The 19,976-nt window shown below is 42.5% G+C and overlaps 1 protein-coding gene and 1 long non-coding RNA gene across 6 annotated transcripts in view; one reads left to right on the forward strand and one right to left on the reverse strand.

Moving 5' to 3' along the window:
* The window catches only part of LOC128329543 (uncharacterized), a 471,544-nt gene that overhangs the window by 218,615 nt on the left and 232,953 nt on the right, over window positions 1-19,976 (reverse strand). The window lies entirely within an intron of this gene.
* The window catches only part of LOC128328774 (uncharacterized), a 55,902-nt gene that overhangs the window by 14,699 nt on the left and 21,227 nt on the right, over window positions 1-19,976 (forward strand). For 2 of the 5 annotated variants that reach the window (XR_008309391.1, XR_008309387.1), the window contains exons 2-3: window positions 11,910-14,224; window positions 16,124-19,348. This is a non-coding gene — a long non-coding RNA (uncharacterized LOC128328774). Of the gene's footprint in view, window positions 1-6,433; window positions 6,880-11,909; window positions 14,225-16,123; window positions 19,349-19,976 lie in introns of those variants that run through there. The other 3 variants (XR_008309388.1, XR_008309389.1, XR_008309390.1) reach the window with 3 other exon arrangements.

The raw sequence follows: 19,976 nt of genomic DNA on the forward strand, positions 1-19,976 counted from the left end.
ATGGTGAGAGCACAGTGATGCATGCCCATACCAAAGCCTCTATTATTGGGGCGGAGTGTTATTTTTCCTGGCTACCACAGATATGTGAGGTAATCATGTTTAATGCAAGAAAGATTGGATCATGATTTGTTTGTGATTTTTAAAATATATTTATATTTAATTTACTGATTTTTAAAAAAATAAGGATTCGTCATTTTTTAAAAAAGGACAACAATGACAACAATTCTTTAAGCACCTAAAGAAACACATGACTGTTTTTAAACAAATATTTAGCAACGGCAAGGCACTGCTTGAATAAGCAGGCATGTTTTTTAGATTGTGAGCCCTTTGGGGACAGAGATCCATCTTATTTATTTGTTATTTCTCTGTGTAAACTGCCCTGAGCCATTTTTGGAAGGGCGGTATAGAAATCGAATGAATGAATGAATGAATGAATGAAATGAATGTTGATTGCAGCTGCTGTTTTCTGGATGATGTGGAGCTGAGTGGTTGCTCTTGGTATTTGTATGGTAGGAAATCACTGTGTCCCCGTAGCCTCCACAGTGATACAGACCATGACACTAACTCCTCTTCTAGAATACATTCCATAAGGTAACTTGCAGAGACGTTTGAAAACATAAAAACAAATACTTAAAAACAGCACAGCATACACAGTTTTAAAAACAGTGGTTGAGAAGCTAAATTAAAAGCCAAACTCAGCCAAACTGGCCAAAAGCCCAAGCTAAATTTTCTTGCCAAATTCAGTGAAAATCCAAATTCTCAAGCAATGCTATCATGGCAGTAAGAACACAAAGGTTGATGCCCACTCTAAACTTCCAGCTGGAGGAAGCATTAGTTATAAAAACTACATTTTCAGGCTTTCATAGTGTAGACATATCAGATCATAATGCCTGATTCTTGTTTTGGCAGAAAACCATCTCTCACAGGTTTCCTGCTGTCCACTTCTGTGTATTTAAAATGACTCACCTACAATATATATGGTCCAGTTCTGAAGTTGTTTACTTGGGAGTAAGGCTGGATTTCAACATTTGGCAGGAAACATGCATCTTGCCATGTCCAGAGCTACTATTCTGCAAACTGGCAGCAAAGGACAAGAAGAGAGGTAGAAACACAGAGGGCAGAGCTCTACGATGTCTCTTGGTCCCCAAGGGTTTTCTCCCAGTTGCTCTAAATCCATGTGGTTTTGTTTCGTGTGTGTGTGTAAGGTTGCAGCCCAGGGGTCTGTGCATGTGTACCATGGGCCTTTGGGCTCCCTTCTCTTTTAGGCAGCCACCCCCACACCCCAAATAAGCCACCCTGCAAATGTGGGGGAACTTCAAGACTGGCTTTCAATGCACTGTGACGAGCTGAATCTGGTGGGAAAGGAAGGAGACGTCCTGGCACATGCACAGAAATGTACACGCAGACCTAAAAGCAATCCATTGATCATCTGGGGAGGTTTTTGATAGACTGTTCCTCACTGTGGTAGTAGCCACTGGTACTGTACACCATGATACATGGCTTAGCAAGATCTGGAAGAGTCAAGAGCACTTGGGGGAGGAACACAGGATGGAGGGAGGCAGCTGGGAAAGCATTTTGGAAGACACCCCGCTCTCCATCAGCATCTGTTTTATCATTCTAGTAAAAAGCTGTAAAGGTAAAGTGTGCCGTGGAGTCGGTGTCGACTCCTGGTGCCCACAGAGCCCTGTCGTTTTCTTTGGTAGAATACAGGAGGGGTTGACCATTGCCTCCTCCCACGCAGTATGAGATGATGCCTTTCAGCATCTTCCTATATCACTGCAGCCCAATATAGGTGTTCCCATAATCTGGGAAACATACCAGCGGGTTTCGAACTGGCAACCTCTGGCTTGCCAGTCAAGTCATTTCCCCACTGTGCCATTAGGTGGCTTTTGTGTCCAAAATGGGGCCGTGCAGCCCTGTTAGGGAACAAAATGAGCCAGTGCTGCATTTGCGAAATTGGCCTGTTTGGGAGCAAAATTATACCCCTACATCTGACTTCAGATGCGGGGGGGGGGCATGTCTGGGGCCACAAGGCACGGATCCTGATTGGCAGTGGCCCTGGTTCTTTGAACCCATTCGCCCAATGGTGGCTCCGGCGCTGCCTAACAGTAAGAACACAGAGATGGGTGCCCACTCAAAACCTCTTTCATGCGGAAACCCTTATTTATAAGACCTAAATTTCCAGGTTATCACAGAGGAATCAGATCGCAATGCCGTGATTCTTATTTTGATAGAAAACCATCTCCTGCAGGTTTCTACTCATATACAGTCATAAACTTATCCCTTCATTTTCTTATTGCCCAATACTGAAGTTTTTTTTTACTTGGGAGTAAGGCTGGAACATGACATTTGTCAGGAAACATGCATCTTGGAATGCCTGCTGCAAATTGGCAACAATTGCAATGATCAGAGGAGAAGTGGAGAGACAGAGAACAGAGTGCTGGTCTCTGAAGTTGCCCTCTAAGCCCCTCAAAATCCATGTGGCTTTGATTCTACTGTATAAAGCCCATTATCATGTCCGAAAGCTGGATAGAAGGAGCATCCAGCCAGGCTCCAAGCTCCATGCACACTCCCTTAGAGAACTGGTTATCATGTTGACTAAAATCAAAGTAGGAGGACAGGAAAGTGATCTGGATAGGATGATGGCGGCGAACAAACATTGTTTAGCCAGCATTGTATGAAGGGTGAGGGGAAAGCATGTTCTGCCCCATCTTACCCGGATTGCAGCTAGTATGTTCTCCTATCTTCTTTTTTGCTCACATGAGACTTGTTGCCTGGATGTATGCTCCTCTTACCCAGCTTTAGAATGAGCCCATATATTTAGGATTGCTGCCTCGGGGTCTGTACGTGTACAATGGGCCTTTTGACTTCCTCCTTGTGTAGGCATCTATCCCCAAACCCCAACAATGCCACCCCTCAAAAATGTGGGGGAACTTCAAGAGTGGCATTCAGTGCTCTGTCAAGAGCTGATCCTGACTGAAAAGGAAGGAGATGTGCTTGTGCCTATGCACATACAGACCTAGAAGCAATCTGTTGGTAATCTGGGGAGGTTTTTGATAGACTGTCAATCACTGTGGGAGTAGCTGCTACCATAATATCCACCATGCTACATGGCTTTGCAAAATCTGGAAGACTTGAGAATACTCATGGGAGGAACATTGTAGAGATGGAGGAGGGCAGCTGGGTAGCCAGTTGGGATGTTACCCAACACTCCTCCATCAGTATCCGTTTTATTGTTGTGGTGAATGTCTGTGACAGGATATAAATATCTGAAATTGCTGTGCCTCTTAAGTTAATCTCCCCATATACCTCTGAATCATTCTGACAATTTACCACTATCTCCTCCAGGAATTGCCCCCTGAACCTTTTTGCTCCTGGGGCAAACCAGGCTACTTTAGAGGTGGAGTATGGATTGTGAACTTCTTCTATTCCTATCCACATCACAGTAAACAGTTTTTGTACTGAGGTACACCACTGTGGTTGCCATACCATCCCACAATAGTTTCTGCCAGTGCTAAAACTGTGATGGGCACTTGGAGATGAAGAAGCATCATCTTGGATGTTGGAGAAGCATGACTGGTGGGCTTCTTCTGTCACAAATGAGAAATTCTGTAATGGCAGTACTCATGGATCTATGCATAGGGTTTCATCTAAACGTTGCATTGATAGATATTTATTGGTGGTTGTCTAGAGATGGCATCTTGATGGTTGTTGGGTCCCCCCCACAACCATGAAATTTCTGGATTGGAAAATTGCTTTGTTTTATGAGTGGAGAAGATAGCAATACTTGCCCCTGGAAGACGTCAGGTCTGTATTTCAGTAGCTGGGTTGCCTTCACTGCATTTCTGTTGCCAATTTTTCTGTGTGATCTGCACAGTTGAATCCTTTTCTTTCTGCACTGGGGATGAGTAGATGGGAGAAATATATATGCAATTAAAGTAAATTATCAAGCAATGCTGGCATGATAGTAAGAACACAAAGATGGTTGCCCACGCTAAACTTCCATCTGGATAAAGCATTAGTCATAAAAACTACATGTCCAGGCTATTATACTGTAAATGTATCAGATTACAATGCCCAGTTCTTGTTTTGGCAGAAAACCATCTCCGACAGGTTTCCAGCTGGTCAAATTTCCCATGTCCAGAGTTACTCCCCTACAAATGGGAAGCAAAGGATAAGAGGAGGAGTGAGAAGTATAGGGCAGATATATGTATGTTTGGGGTTGCAGCCCAGGGGTCTGTGTGTTCCTTTCGCCTCCCTCCTTCTGTGGGTAGCCATCCCCACACCCCAGAGGAGCCACCCCCCAAATGTTGGGGGACTTCAGGAATTGCATTCAATGCGTTGCAAAGAGTTGATCCTGCTTGAAAGGAAGGAGATATCTTTACTATTAATACAATGTACACCTTGCTCCATGGTACATGGTGTAGAAAAATCAGGAAGCATCAGGAATACTCAGGGGATAATCATGTCAAGGGTGGAGGCAGTAAGCTGGGGAGGCAGTTTGGAAATCACCCAATGCTCCTACACAAGCATCTGTTCTATTGTTCCAGGGAAAGGCCATGACAAGAAAGAAATATTTGAAACTGGAGCTCTAAAACAGACCAAAGTAAATCTCATGAACCATAACATTGTTGGTGGTTACAGGATGAGTCAGTATACAATATATATGGGGTGACTGATCGATTGATTAAGTGCCGTCAAGTCAGTGTCGACTCTTAGCAACCACATAGATAGATTCTCTCCAGGAAGATCTGTCTTCAACTTGGCCTTTAAGGTCTCTCAGTGGTGCATTCATTACTGTAGTGATCGAGTCCATCCACCTTGCTACTGGTGGTCCTCTTCTTCTCTTTCATTCAACTTTCCCCAGCATTATGGACTTCTCAAGGGAGCTGGGTCTTTGCATAATGTGTCCAAAGTATGATAGTTTGAGTCTGGTCATTTGTGCCTCGAGTGGAAATTCTGGATTGATTTGTTCTATGACCCATTTGTTTGTTCTCTTGTCTGTCCATGGTATCCTCAAAAGTCTTTTAAAAAGTTCAGAAGTTCAAAAGAGTCAATGCTTTTTCTATCTTGCTTCTTCAAAGTCCGCTTTCGCATCCATAGAGTGTCACTGGAAAAACCATGGTCCAAACAATTCTAATCTTTGTTGATGTAGACATGTCACGGAATCTAAATATCCGTTCCAAGGCCTTCATTGTGACCCTACAAAGTGCTAGTCTGCAGCGTATTTCTTGAGTGCTGGATCCTTGACTGTTGACGGTCGATCCTAAAAGGCAGAACCTATCCACTACATCAATGCCTTCATTGTCAATTCTGAGGTTGGTTGCTGTACCCCTTGTCATTAGAGAGGTACAATACCTAATAATGCAGGCATCTTATAATGCAGCAATAATAGACATCTTCCCATAAATCTCTGAATCAATCAGAGATCTCTTGCAGGACTCTCTTGCAATCTTGTGCAGGGCTTTTACTCTGAACATTCTTGCTGCCAGGGCAAATCAGACTATTTTAGAGGTGATGTTCTAATTGTGAAAATGTTTCCCCCCTCTATGATAATTAGCTATCATCCTATAGACGTATCAGATCATAATGCTCTGATAATTGTTTTGGCAGAAAACCATCTCCCACAGGTTTCCTGCTGTCCACTTACATGTATTTAAAATGCTCCACCCATATATGGCCCAGTTCTGAAGCTGTTTACTTGGGAGTAAGTCTAGAAAGCAACATTTGGCAGGAAACATCCATCTTGAAATGTCCAGAGCTACTCCTCTGCAAACTGGCAGCAAAGGATAAGAAGAGAGGTGTAGAGGAACAGGGCAGAATTCTTAGACATGGCTTCCTCTCTGAAGTTTCCCTCTGTCGCTCTAAATTCATGTGGTTTGTTTAGGGTTGCAGCCCAGTGATCTATGCATGTGTACCATGGGTCTTTGGGATCTGTCCTTCTGTAGGCAACCATCCCCACACCCCCAAAAGGCCATCCCCCAAATGTGGGGGAACTTCAGGAATGGCATTTGATGCACTACCAAGAGCTGACCTTGGTTGAAAATGGCTTACACCATTTTGTTATGGTGTAAACCATTACCCCTGGTTTACATACATCCTGGTGCTTGTGTGTAAATGCACATGCAGACCTAAGAGCAATAGTTTGATCATCTGGAGAGGTTTTTGATTGACCGCACATCACTGTGGTAGTAGCTGCCGCTATAATAATATGCACCATGATATATGGCTTTGCAAAATCTGGAAGACTTGAGAATACTCAGGGGAGGAACATTGTAGAGATGGAGGAAGGCAGCTGGCCAGCCAGTTGGGATGTCACCCAACACTCCTCCGTCAGCATCTGTTTTATCATTGTGGTGAATGTCTGTGACAAGATATAAATATCTGAAATTGCTGTGCCTCTTAAGTTCATCTCCCCATAAATCTCTGAATCATCCTGTCAATCTATCCCTATCTCCTCCAGCAATTTCCCCCTGTACCTTTTTGCTCCTAGGGCAAACCAGGCTACTTTAGAGGTGGAGTATGGATTGTGAAAATCTTCTATTCCTATCCACATCACAGTAAAAAGTGTTTGTACTGAAGTGTACCACTGTGGTTGCTATACCATCCCACAATAGTTTCTGCCAGTGCTAAAACTGATCTTCATTTAAAGAGGAAAAAAGCATCATCTTGGATGTTGGAGAAGCATGGCTGGGCTTCTGCAGTCATAAATGACAGATTCTGTACCTGCAATTCTCACGGATGTATACACAGGGAGTCATCTAAAGATTTGCATCAAGATTCCATCTCTTCTGCTCCAACCATGAAATTTCTGGATTGGGAAACTGTTTTGCTTTGTGAGTGGAGAAGATAGCAGTGCTTGCACCTGGAAGATGTCAGGTCTGTATTTCAGTAGCTGGGTTGCCTTTACTGCATTTCTGTTGCCATTTGTGTGTGTGTGTGTGTGTGTGTGTGTGTGAAATGCACGGTTGAATACTTTTCTTTCTGTACTGAGGAGTTGATGGGAGAAATAAATACAAAATTAAAATATGGACAGGACTTGGTCTGTCCTATCTATCTATCTATCTATCTATCTATCTATCTATCTATCTATCTATCTACTTGAGATGCCTTTCTTTCTTTCTTTCTTTCTTTCTTTCTTTCTTTCTTTCTTTCTTTCTTTCTTTCTTTCTTTCTTCTTAGAAATAAGAGATAGAACTCTTGATAAAATCTGATGCTGAATTTTTTGTTTTGAACCATTGAAATTGATAGAACACTCTCAATAATGTTGCAAAGTTATGCTATACTGATTTAGGGCTGTTGTACTGTATATGCTGCCAAATGATTTCCAGACTAAGTTACTCAAGAGTGCTACTCAGGAGTTACTCTATAGGACTAATGAATTTCAATAGGACTACTCAGGAGTAATTTAGTTTGGATGTCAGCTGTATGTTGCTATTCCACAGTGTTCTATAGCCTCTCAAATACCCTAGCATTTGCTCAGACTGGATTTCCTGCTGGTACAAGGAGGGAAGGGACAGAACAGAAGGATGTAAAATACCTCAGTAGGAAAATAAATTTCTTTTGTCAGTTTAGCTCCCTTCAAGTTCAATGAATAACCATCTTTTCAACAAGTAATGGCTGAGTTGGAAGGGTTATGGGTTGTCATAGAGAAAGTGTGGAAGTGCTTTGATTTCTCTTTCATATGAGTCAGTCATAGATTTCCGACTTGGCATTCTCCAGTACTGGCAGTTTTTGGATGTTTTATATGCACATAATGATCAAACCACACCTGGTGAGAGCACAGTGATGTATGCCCACACCAAAATGTCTTTTGGGACCAAGTCTAATAAGTTTCCTGGCTACCATGGAATTGTGGGATAATAATGCACTGATTCTGGAAGCATTCATAGAAAATTCCCTCCTAGTATTAGCAGAATTAGTTATAGATGGATGACATCATATTTATCCAAGAAAGATTGGATCATGATTAATTTGTGATTTTTTGATGGTTCTATATTTAATTTACACACACACACACACACACACACACACACACACACACACGGGTTCATTTTTTAAAAGAACAACAATGATGATGATTCCTTAAGTGCCTAAAAAATCAGTCATGTGCAAATATATAATTTGAATGATGAGCCCCAAAAGAATGACAAGGCCTAAAGAAGCAAGCATGTTGATCCCACCTGCCATTTCCTAGATGCTGTGGAGCTCAGGGATCGCTTTTAATATTTGTATGGTGGGAAATCAGTGTGTCCCCGTAGCTTCCACAGTGATGCAGACCCTGACACTAACTGCTCCACATATGTTTCTAACATATATATGTTTAGGGTTGCAGCCTAGGAGTCTGCACATGTATCATGGGCGTTTCGGCTCTCTGCTTCTGTAGGCAGCCATACCTACATCGCAAAGAAGCCACCCCCCAAATGTGGGGGAATTTAAGGAATGGCTTTGGATGCACTGTGAAGAGATGATCCTGGATGAAAAGGAAGGCGATGTCCTGGTGCATGTGCACACATGCAGATACACATCTAAAAGCAACCCTTTGGATATCTGGGGAGGTTTTTGATACACAGTCAATTACTGTGGGAGTAACCAGTGCAGATTCTGCGTCTTCCAGAAGTAACACAAGATTCATCTTGCACCATGGTACATGGCATAGCAAAATCTGGAAGAGTCAGGAATACTCAAGGCATGATAATCTCAGGGGTGGAGGCAGGCAGCCAGGGAGACAGTTGGGAAGTCACCCAATACTTGCACCTGGAAGACGTCATGACTGTGTCAGTAGCTGCATTGCCATTACTGTGTTTATGTTGCCAGTTTTTCTGTGTGATCTGCACGGATGAATCATTTTCTTTCTGTACTGGGGATGAATAGATGGGACAAATAAATATGAAATCCTTCCTTTTTTCTATCTGATGCTGAATTTTTTATTTTGAGCCATTGAAATTGATTGAATACTCCCAGTAATGTTGCAAAAGTTGTGCTTTATTTTCCCACAAAGTTTTTGGTGTATGATTTAGGGCTGTTGTACTGTACATGTTGCCAATTGACTTCCAGACTAAGTAACTCAAGAGTGCTATTCAGGAGTTACAGCTAAATATGCTTGCATCTGTAAGGCATCTGGTCTGAATGTCAGTTCCTAAGTTGCCATTACACTCTTTCTGTTGCCATTTTTCTCTGAGATCTGCATATTGAATATTTTTTTCTTTGTACTGGAAATGAGTAGATGGAAAAATAAATATGAAATTAAACTACGGAAAGGACATGGACTATCATCTATCTATCTATCTATCTATCTATCTATCTATCTATCTATCTATCTATCTATCTCAGAGATGAGAAAGAGAACTCTTGATAACATCTGATGCTGAAGTAAATTTATGCTATATTTCCCCACAAGATTTTTGATATGTGATTTAGGGCAGTTGTACTGTACATGCCGTCAATTGACTTCCAGACTTATTTACTCAAGAATGCGACTCAGGAATTACTCTACAGGACTACTGAATTCCAATAAGACTACTCAGGAGAAATTTAGCTTGGATGTCAGCTGTATGTTGCTATTCCATAGTGTTCTATGGTCTCCCAAATACCCTAGCCCTTGCTCAGACTGGATTTCTTGCTGGTACAACGAGGGAAGGGACAGATCAGAAGGATGTGAAGTACCTCAATAGGAAAATAAATTTCTTTTTTTTTTAGTTTATCTCCCAACAAGTTCAATAAGCACCAATAAGCATCTTTTCAACAAGTGATGGCTGAGTTGGAAGGGTTGTCATAGAGTAAGTGTGGAATTGCTTTGACTTCTCTTTCATGTGAGTCAGTCATAGATTTCTGACACGGCATTCTCTTGTACTGGCAGTTTTATATGCACATAATGATCAAACCACACTTGGATACTGCTGAGAGCACAGTGATGCATGCCCATACCAAATCATCTATTCAGTTAAGAGTCTGTTATGTTCCTGGCTACCATAGATGTGTGGGATAATAATACATGGATTCTGAAAACATTCAGAGAAAATTCCCTCCTAGTATTAGTGGAATTATTTATAGATGGATGACAACATATTCATCCAAGAAAGATTGGGTTATTAATTATTTGTGATTTTTTTGTGGTTTTATATTTAATTTACTGATTTTTTAAGGGTTCATTTTTTTATAAAAGGACAGCAATGATGATGAGTCCTTAAGCACCTAAGGAATCAGGCATGTACAAACAAATAATTAGCAATGACAAGGCACTGCCTAAATTAGCAGGCATGTTGATCCTACCTGCCATTTTCTTGATGGTGTGGAGCTCAGGGATTGCTCTTGATATTTGTATGGTGGGAAATCAGTGTGTCCCCGTAGCTTCCACAGTGATGCAGACCCTGACACTAACTGCTCCACATATGTTTCTAACATATATATGTTTAGGGTTGCAGCCCAGGGGTCTGCACATGTATCTTGGGTGTTCCAGCTCTCTGCTTCTGTAGGCAGCTATTGCTACATCACAAAGAAGCCCCCCCCCAAATGTGGGGGAATTTAAAGAATGGCTTTGGATGCACTGTGAAGAGATGATCCTGGATGAAAAGGAAGGCGATGTCCTGGTGCATGTGCACACATGCAGATACACATCTAAAAGCAACCATTTGGGTATCTGGGGAGGTTTTTGATAGGCAGTCAATCACTGTGGAAGCTAGCAGAACAGATTCTGCGACCTCCAAAAGTAACACAAGATTCATCTTGCACCGTGGTACATGGCATAGCAAAATCTGGAAGAGTCAGGAATACTCAAGGCATGATAATGTCAGGGGTGGAGGCAGGCAGCCAGGGAGACAGTTGGGAAGTCATCCAATGCTTGCACTTGGAAGATGTCATGACTGTGTGTCAGTAGCTGCGTTGCCATTACTGTGTTTATGTTGCCATTTTTTCTGTGTGATCTGCACGGATGAACCATTTTCTTTCTGCACTGGTGATGAATAGATGGGAGAAATAAATATGAAATTAAAATATGGACAGGACTTGGTCTATCTTCCTTCCTTCCTTCCTTCCTTCCTTCCTTCCTTCTATCTTAGAAATAAGACATAGAACTCTTGAAAAAATCTGATGGTGAATTTTTTATTTTGAACCATTAAAATTGATTGAACACTCTCAATAATGTTGCAAAAGTTATGTTTTGTTTTCCCACAACATTTTTGGTGTGTGATTTAGGGCTGTTGTACAAGTTTTCAGCAAATGATGGTTGAATTGGAAGGGCTTGCCATGGAGAAAGTATGGAACTGCTTTGAGTTTTCCATAATGCCGGTTGGTGATAGTTTTACGACAAAGAATTATGCAGTGCTAGCAGTCTAGTGCTAGTGTTGGGTGTTTTATATGCACATAATGATCAAACTACACTTGGATAATGGTGAGAGCACAGTGATACATGCCCATACCAAAACTTCAATTGCTATGGAGTCTGTTACATTTCCAGGCTACCATAGATGAGATAATAATATAAGATAATAATTCTGAAATAATTGTTCATTTTAATATAATAACTCTGAAAACATTCAGAAAAAATATTCTCCTAGTATTAGTGGAATAAGTTATAGATGGATTATGTCATATTGATACAGGAAATATTTGATCATGATTCATCTATGATTTTCTGATTTTCTTATATTTAATTTATTGACTTTTAAAAAATAAGGTTTTAAAAGGCCTCACCATTCCTGGTCCGGATTCAATGAGTTGGAGACTGGAGAAGATCCCTGGAGAAAAGGGCAGACATTAGAATCAAGCACTGGATTCTGTGTTGGGTTCATAATGTTTTGCTTTACACGCATGTCCTTCCTCACCTGGTGAGACACTCAGTCCAGTGAGAAAACCCAGTATGGATTTCATCTTGTTTCCTTCCCACTCTTCTCCTTCTTTCTTTTGTACAGAACGAATGGGACACAGCCAGCCCATGGCCACGGAGCAATCGATGTTGCTATTTGAAGAGCAGAAGCTGGTTTAGCAGATTTGCATAAAGGGTGTACAGTCCCAGACCACATTCAAGAAGCACAGAGGTTAAGAGGAGGCTGTTTGGCTAGAGTTGTCAAATCTCAGTTCCAGAACCAGAAAATGCTGTGGAATGATTCTGCTTGGTGATATTCAGCAACCATTGTACCTATCCATTCATGTGGTCCTTTCCAGACCTTGTCCCCATCACTGTCATGCACAATCCTTTATTTTCAATTTAGAAATCTGTAATTTTCAAGACTAGCCTAAAGCAATGTAGTGTAAGACAGGTTTTGTCCTTCAAGACTGTTTGGAATTGTAAGATGGTGTAGGTCAAAGTGGCCCATTTTCTCTTTCAGGGCAGAGGGTAGATTGCCAGGAAAATGTGCTAATGGTATCAGACTTCCTGGAGAGCTCTGGCTGGGTGTTCTATGGGTGTAGCATGAAGTTCTAGCTCATTGTATCACCTGGAAAGCTGATTGGCATGGGATTGGGACAACAGAAGACCCTTCAGATCTGCAGACTGGGTGAATGATGCATGATGACATCTGCTTCTGTTTTATTTTTTCAGTAATTATTCATAAGACTCCCATCTCCGCAGCACAATACCTGAAAGCCAGTGTCACTAAATGTAAACTGAGCACTCAAATCTTCAAATCTTTCTGTCTCTTCAATGCTGCCACCTATTGCATGTAACTAGGAATTATTTTTCTTTAGGACAACAGAATCCAGCTACTCAGAGAAATGCTGCCACCTATGGCATATAACAAGGAATTCTTTTTCTTTAGGACAACAGAATCTGACTACTCACAGAAATCACAAAGGTTTTGTCGTGCTTTTTAATCAATCAATCAATCAATCAATCAATCAATCAATCAATCAAACTTACATCTCTGGGTGGTTTAATGAAATATGTGGGCCCTGATTTTGACATTTTACCATGAATCTCATCTGCATGTTGACTTTTTAATCATTTTTTTTATTGTAAAGCATTATGTGATTCACAGCTTGGCTATCCACCCAGTATCTCCTCCTCCTGTTCCCATTCATTCCTGCCCCTTCCCTGGAGGTTGCTGTATCTATGCCCACTAGTCACCACTAATCAGAGTCAGCACAAGTCAGTTTGAAGGATCCTCCAGGCTTCACCACTTTGGGCCAGACTGGATCAGTTGCAAAGTGGAAAAGATGCCAATTTAAAAGGGACAGAAACGAGAGTCAAAATCTGGACTGTAGCTCAGTGGTAGAGCATCTGCTTTGCAAGTAGAAGGTCCCAAATTCAATCCCTGGCATCTCCAGGTTGGGCTAGAAAAGATCCACTTGAAACCCTGAGAAGCTGCTGCTGCCAATCAGTGTAGACACTAGGTGACTTACATGACCATACACTGCAGACGAGATGTCCTACTTGGTTTTGGGAACTGGGCATGCTCCCATTTTGCAACAGTGTATTAGGCAAAAACAAGGTAGGAGGCCAGAAACTTCACTGACTGTCAAGCCCCAGCGGAATAGAATTATTTACCCACCCACCTTGTTCAAATGCTGGGGACAGAATCTGAATTGGATGTACTCATCTTAGCCAGCTGGGGTTTGACAAACTCCCTGCCTCTGACTTTGTTTTTATCTAACACACAATCACACAAGGGTTGCACATCCTGCTCCCCAAATTGGGGTAGGACTCATCTCCTACCCAGTTTATTGTTTTGATTTTCCCATAGCATTGTCTCAGATTTTGCACTAGACATGCTTGTCTCTGTGTTTGGTCTCTATGTACTGGTTTGCAGGTGGAGTCATGGATTGTTTGTCAACTTCTTACTTACAATCTTGAATTTCAAACTGAGAGGTTCCCTCTCTTTCCATAAGAGACCATTTTATCATTCTCTTAGCCTATTTTGAATTAGTAATAAATACCAAACTCTTGTTTCTCGGTTAAAGTTGCTTCCTGTAATTTCTCTGCAACATTTATGGTTGTGTGAACTTCCCTGACTCTGATCTAGATGGCCCTACTCATAGAAATGTAGCTTCCCATGTAACTTGGGTATGTCTGTTTCTCTGTGTGTGCAACAGCCCTATTTTCTCACCAAGAATTATGGACTGAGTATTCCCACTCTTATACTTACATTGCTAAAGACTGTTCTCCACTATTCAGTTTGTCTTCCTCTAGTGCCCAGTTAGGCCTCTCAGAAGCCTGTTTTGCTTTCGTATTTCTCAGTCAGATGTGAGCAAACAAAATGGAGGCTGAAGCAGCAAGGAGCCAATACAGGTAAGGCTTTTTGCGTAGCTACCATGTGCTGAAAAGATCATGGGAATGTGCCCAACAAACCAACTGTTGTAAAAGTAACCTGTGGACATCTCTATTTGTATTAATGAACATAGGAACATAGGAAGCTGTCATATATTGAATCAGACCATTGGTCTATCTGGCTCAGTATTGTCTTCATGGACTGGCAGTGGCTTCTCCAAGGTTGCAGGCAGGAATCTCTTTCAGCCCTATCTTGGAGATGCCAGGATAGGGCTTCCCATGCCACCTACTGGTATATAGCTAGAAGCAGAGTATTTTCACTAGAATAGCAGGCTTCTTATTCAGAGTTACAGCCACCTAATGGCTCAGTGGGGAAATGCTTGACTAACAAGCAGAAGCTTGCCGGTTTGAATCCCCGCTGGTACTATATTGGGCAGCAGCGATATAGGAAGATGCTGAAAGGCATCATCTCATACTGCATGGGAGGAGGCCATGGTAAACCCCTCCTGTATTCTACCAAGAAAACCCCACTGGGCTCTGTAGGCTCCAGGAGTCAAAATCGGCAGCACACTTTACTTTCTCAGAGTTAGCTGTCAGCAACTTCATAAACTACTTGTAAGATTCACAGAAGCATCTGATTGGCAGCTGCTGGACTAGATGGAAGTTATCTAGGAAGGAAATTTTTGTTCATGGTCTATCAATTGCTATGAACTATTTTAATGACCTCTCCCATTCTGTGGACAAAAGGTGTAAAAAGCAGCAAAGTGAGGCAAGAAGAGTTTCAGCACCATGGACAGCTCCATGGAATATTGCTTGCTTCCCCAATTCTCAGAGGTAGATGAGCCCTTAAATATCTCTGAACTCAGACTACCACTCCTGGATTCCAAGTCATTAGCTGGAAAATGGAAGCCCTGAGGCAGCAGCCATAGATCTCAGAGACTGGCATTCTACCTGCTCTTTATCTGAGCCTGCTAACCTGTTGCTAGTGCTGGGTGTTTTCTAATATCAGGGAGTGCAATGGTGTGAGAGGTCCTCAGCAAGGGTTTCAAGTGTGTCATTTTAGCAGCCTCATTTTCTGCAAATTCTCTGTTAGGGGGACTCCCATTTTGGGGTTCTTTCGGGATCTGACCCAGGTCTTCAGGATTCAGGACTGGGTCTAGTGCTGGTCCTGCCTACTCAAGGTCAGACACCGAGTCACTACTCAGGGTGGTTGTTGTGACATTTATGCTTGCTGTATCCAGTTTTGAGCACTCCACGTGATATTGGTTTGTTTGTTGTTATAGCTTTGTTTATGTATTACTATTATTTATGGAGGCTCTTCACACAATCATTGTGAAGAGCCTTAAGGGGGTTTGCGGGGAGCAAACCCCCACAGATGATCAAAAGGGACCCCTGGGCGGCTGGATCGGCTACCCACATGACTGCCGGATCGGCTGCCCACATGAATGCTGATTCCATCATGGAGCAGGCAAGGACTTTGGGGGTCGGGGGCTGCGTCACCCCCGGAAGTTCCAGTATGCCCTGCGTGAGTGCGCAGGGCATCCTGGAGAGATCCCTGAGCCCGGGAGTCTACTCTTGTGTCGCTGCACACCGTGGTGACACTCGATCAAAAAGAGGAGGTTAACAGAGCGCTCGCTGGCTCTGGTAGCTTTCGAAGCTAGCCTCAGAACCGACCACTGTCCTCAGCACCAGAGACTATGCAGGTCAGCTTGCAAGACTCTCTGGGCCTAACCATTCCTGATCTGGATTCAATGAGTTGTAGACTGGAGAAGATCCCTGGAAAAGGGGGCAGGTATTAGAATCAAGCACTGAACCCCGTGTTGGGTTCCTCACCCTGTGAGACACTCAGTACATTGAGAAAACCAAGTTTGGATTTCATCTTGTTTCCTTCCCACTCTTCTCATTCTTTCTTTTGTACAGAATAGATGGGACACAGTCAAGCCACAGAGCAATCCTGCATGATTCTATCTGAAGAGCAGAAACCTGCTTAGCAGATTTGCATAAAGGGTGTACAGCCCAGGACCACATTCAAGAAGCAAAGAAGTTAAGAGGAGTTTGTTTGGCTAGAGCTGTCAAATCATAATTTCGGAACCAGAAGATGCTGTGGAATGGTTGTGCGTGGACTTGGTGATATTCAGCAACCATTGTACCTATCCACTCATGTGGTCTGTTGCCTAGGTGGCCAGATTTGGCTTTTAAAAAGCCAAATTCTGGCTTACGGCCCATTTGACTCACGAGTATACCCCTTAGGTTCTGGCAACCATACCTTATCCACATCAGTGTCATGCACAATCCTTTATTTTAGATTCAGAGGCCTGTTTCAAGACTAGATTACAGCAATGTGGTATAACAAAGGGTTGTCCTTGGGAGAGGAGAGCTGATCTTGTGGTAGCAAGCATGACTTGTCCCCATAGCTAAGCAGGGTCTGCTCTGGTTGCACATGAATGGGAGACTTGATGTGTGAGCACTGCAAGATATTCCCCTCAGGGGATGAAGCTGCTCTGGGAAGAGCAGAAGGTTTCAGGTTCCCTCCCTGGCTTCTCCAAGATAGGGCTGAGAAAGACTCCTGCCTGCAACCTTGGAGAAGCCGCTGCTAGTCTGTGAAGACAATACTGAGCTAGATAGACCAATAGTCTGACTCGGTATGTGGCAGCTTCCTATGTGATGGTTTGGAAAGGTCATCTGATGAAAGTCACAGTGGTCCATATCTTCTTATGAATCTTAAAAGCATCTCATGAAATTGCTCTCAGCTCTCTTATCTGTCCTCCTTGTCAGGTACTAAAAAATATACTACCTCTTTGTGGGGCAATAATAGATTGCCCGGTAAAGGTAATAACAGTATAAGACTTCTTGGTGAGCTCAGGCTGGGTGCTCTGGGAGTGTGGCACCAACTCCTAGCTTATGGTATCACCAGGACAGCTGATTATTGTGGGGTTGGGGCTACTGATGACCCTTCAAATCTTCAGGCTGGATCATCCTAGCTGGGGAATCAGGTCAAACATAAGAACATAGGAAGCTGACTTATACTGAGTGAGACAGTTGGCTCCTCTAGCTCAGTATTATCTACACCAATTGGAGTGGCTCTCCAGAGTTTCAGGCAAGAATCTGTTATTGTGTCAACTTTGGAGCACTAATGACAGCCATTCCCAGTTGTCCTGGACAACATTAGCTAGTTAATACCATTCATTGAAATGCCAAAGAACATGGTGTTTGAGTTTCATGAGTTGCTGCCACTCCTCTTGTTCCTGTTGCTCCTCAGGCTCTTCCTCTTCTCCCCCATTGGCTTCTAATTTCTCCTCTCTCCCTCCCTGTAGGGGATGCAGAAAGCGGCAACAGGAAGTCTGAGCCCACACTTCCTGTTGCTCTGTTCCCTTCCCCCTGCAGGAAGGATGGGAAATTAGAGGCTGGTGCAGGAGACAAGGAAAACCTTAGCAGTGGCGCCAACCTAGTGAAGCAGTGGCCTCTGCAGAGGTAGCAGGTTAAGGGCTGCCACTGCTCATGGATGTGGAGAAACAGAGAAAATTCCCAGATGTTTCTTTAGGGAAGGAACGCTGACTTTCTCTTCAAATATCAGTTTCTCCTTGGAGGAACTGTGGCATTCTTTTCAGATTTCACTTGGGAGAAATTTCTGTTCTTAAAAAAAAAAAAAAAAGAATGAAAGGGAAAGAAAGAAAGAAAGAAAGAAGAGAAGAATGAAGACTGAGGGTATTTGTACCCCAAGAGTGGGGGAAATAATATTTACCTTGGCAACAGGCCCTATGAAAACCCTATATGGCAAGAAGCATTTTTCAGACTCACTCAGACAGAAGGTCCTTCTCAAATTTGCACAGTGTGTGTTACTTTGGATGCAAGTGGGCAGGAATGTAGGAGTATTATATACAGTAGATGCTGAATAACACAGCATAGAAAAGACTGAACTGGTATGCAAATGAAATAAAGCCCATTTAAGAGAGTGGAACAGGGAAGAACAAATCATTTCAGAAGAAAATATTGGCTCAAATATGTCAGCTCTACTGACATCCTTTGTTTGTGGTATGTATTTGCGCAACTTGATCTCTGAAGAGGGGCAAATAGAAGTGTCACAAGATAGTTCTTATTTTCCTTTCATTATCATTTTCATTTTTCTGGCTTCAGCTATTAAAAAACAACACCAGTGCCCTGTGGAGTTCTGTATTGTGGGGAATATGTCTAACAATACATGACCAATGGGAGGAAGTGACCATGTGATGGAACTCCATCTGTGGTCTGAAGGAACCAATTACAGGATTGTGCACTTTTTTTTTTTTGGTTTCTTGTTTAAATGAAATCAATTTTAGTTCTGAAAACAGGACTCCCATCCATTACCGTACATTCCAGGTCACATTTATTTTGGAATGACTGGAAATGGAGCCTGAAGGACATATTTTCGGGTGGTGCAGGAGCAAGGGGAGATGATCTTTCCTTAGTCTGGATCCTTAGTCCGGTATGCAAACAATATTGCACTGGTATTTCATTAATCCAGAAGTCAGCCACTGTAAACACAATGTTCTTACTGTAAACCACTTCCCCTTCTATTTTTTGTATGAGTCCCTGCCTTGCTCTGCTCACTGTGCTCCTCCTGCACAGTAATAAGTGGCCGTGTCTGCAGCTGCCAAGGAGCTCAACTGGAGGGAAATCTCATTCTTGGAGGATTCAGCTGCAATAATTATCCGGTTTTGGAAGGATGGAGCATATGCTGTGCTACTGAGAAGTGGCGCTATAGATCCCATCCATTCTAGACCTTTTCCAGGAGGCTGCCGGATCCAGCTCCAAGCATAGCTATCAATGCTATCATCATCATCAGAAAATGTGACCGCACAGGTCAAGCTGAGAGTTTGTCCAGGTTTCACCATTCCTGGTCCAGATTGGACCAGCTGCACTTCTGAAAAGACACCTTTGCAAGGGAAGAAAGAAAAAGAATTACATTCATTAATATAAATTAACTTTGTGGCAGCTTTGATCAGAATTTTTTTTAATCAATTATTATTATTATTATTATTATTATTATTATTATTACATAAGCATTTAGCCTATTATTTCCTCAGATGTATGAAATCAACATAGATCACAAGGTGTATAACCCAGCCTAATGGGGCAAAATGAAGATAAAGTTAGTCTTGCCCAGGTCCCATGGATCCTTGAGTGCTTTATGAGTAATGCACGCCCCGTTGGTTTTGATTTTGGTGTGATCCAGGCAGTCCAAAGAGGCAGCACATGAAGCTTATTAGCAACTCAGGTCTCTCTCCCTATAAAATACTTACAGAATGGGCCAACTATTAAAAAAATCAAATTCCAGATGAACAAGTTCATGATCTTCTCAGTAAAGGATTTCAGTCTCTCTGGGAAGGAATAGATGAGAGACGATTGAATCTGCTGATCTCTTAGATTAGGAACCTTGCCTTAAAAATCAAGGGTCTGTTGGGAATTTGCATGTATTTGTCAGTCAGGTGATTTAAGAGTCTGTGGATTGAAGTGGAAACAGAAGCTCCCCAGGCTGAGAGTCTCTGCTGTCCCCCTTTGGACAAGGAGTATAAGGCTTATGCTAGAGAGATTTCTGAAGAAATCCTTAGAGGAGCAAGTCTGTACTAGAGACTTTAACGGGGTTAAAAGTGATTTCCTCTCACAAGCTACATGTGGGTGTTTGTGAATGTGTTGTGGGGGTGGGGACCGAGGGATCTCGAAAGAATGCCCATCAAGAAATTATACTATCAGGAAAGTACAATTCCCATGATACTCTGGGGAAAGCGAAGTTTTC

The sequence above is a fragment of the Hemicordylus capensis genome, chromosome 6 (genome assembly GCF_027244095.1).
Source record: "Hemicordylus capensis ecotype Gifberg chromosome 6, rHemCap1.1.pri, whole genome shotgun sequence".
Lineage (NCBI taxonomy): Eukaryota > Metazoa > Chordata > Lepidosauria > Squamata > Cordylidae > Hemicordylus > Hemicordylus capensis.